Consider the following 1,199-nt stretch of genomic DNA (forward strand, 5'->3'; position numbering starts at 1 on the left):
TGGGACAGCTCTTATAATGAAATAAAAGCAAAAAAAAAAGACCAAACACACTATGGGCCCTTCTCATTCCATTTTAGCAATCTAGTGGGTAAGAACGCTTAAAGCCAAAGTCAGCTGAAAAGATTTGCTGATGATTAGTTTAAAAATCTGATAACACTCAGCAGTGCTATTTTGAGCCTTCCCTGTTTCCTGAATCCCCCCTAATAGCAGAGCCTTGACTGTTTCATTGGCTCATATAGATGGCTGTTCATCACGGGTGTGTTAACAAAATAACGTTTAACGTTGCTTCCTCTGCTACAGAAAAAATATTCTGCTGACACACGTATTGGTCCATCACAGGCTGTGGGCCCAGGAGTGAGACAAAGAAGTTTCCCCCTCTTCTTGTGGCTCAGAGCTGACCCCCATGGTGGCCAGAGCAATTGTGCTTGTTTGATGCTCTCCATGGCTCATCTGCTCCTCTGGACCCATGCTTTGAGTTTGTGGGTAACCAGCAGACAGGCCAAAGACTGAATGGTGCTTTTTATTCTGTCCTTTAGAGCGATAGAACAGGTATGTTCATCTGTGGAGCATTTGGTAGAATTTCTGAAGTAAGGTTTTGTGGAGCCAGAGAGGGCTTTTTTATACAAGTCTTGATGTTCTTTGAAACCTAGAGATGATTCTGTGATGGATGCGTGTCTTTGTCCTCTGGGCTACTTAATATTTCAAGTAACTGCATGCCAGCCTACCTACCTGCCCACCTGCCTCCCCGCCCACTCACGTCACCGTCCTGCTTTGTCGACTTGCTGATATTGCTGCTGCCAGTCCAATCCTCCTGAAGGTGCTGAGGCACCACATTGCAGAACCCCGGGTGTCCGTGACGGCTGTGCCCCTTCCTCTCCCAGCACGCTCGCAGAGGAGACCCATGCCCTTACACAGGGTGACGTGCTGGCAGGGGCTCATCCGGTACAGGCTGGGGCTGGGGGGTAGGAAGGGTCTCAGGTTGATCCAGAGGGACCAGATTTGGAGCCAGACATACTGAATCCCCGTCCACACGCAGGGGACAAGATGGCATCTCTGGTGAGGCCCATTTAGGAAGCTCATGGGGTCTGGTTTCGTGAAAGGTTCCAGGTAGATAGTCTGCCTGGTTAGCTGGTTCTCTTCAGAGAATGTGAAATGAGTGCTTTCAAGAGCGGCTCTCAAGGAGAAATCCAACAAGTTCT

The sequence above is a fragment of the Eschrichtius robustus genome, chromosome 4 (genome assembly GCF_028021215.1).
Source record: "Eschrichtius robustus isolate mEscRob2 chromosome 4, mEscRob2.pri, whole genome shotgun sequence".
NCBI classification, from domain to species: Eukaryota; Metazoa; Chordata; class Mammalia; order Artiodactyla; family Eschrichtiidae; genus Eschrichtius; species Eschrichtius robustus.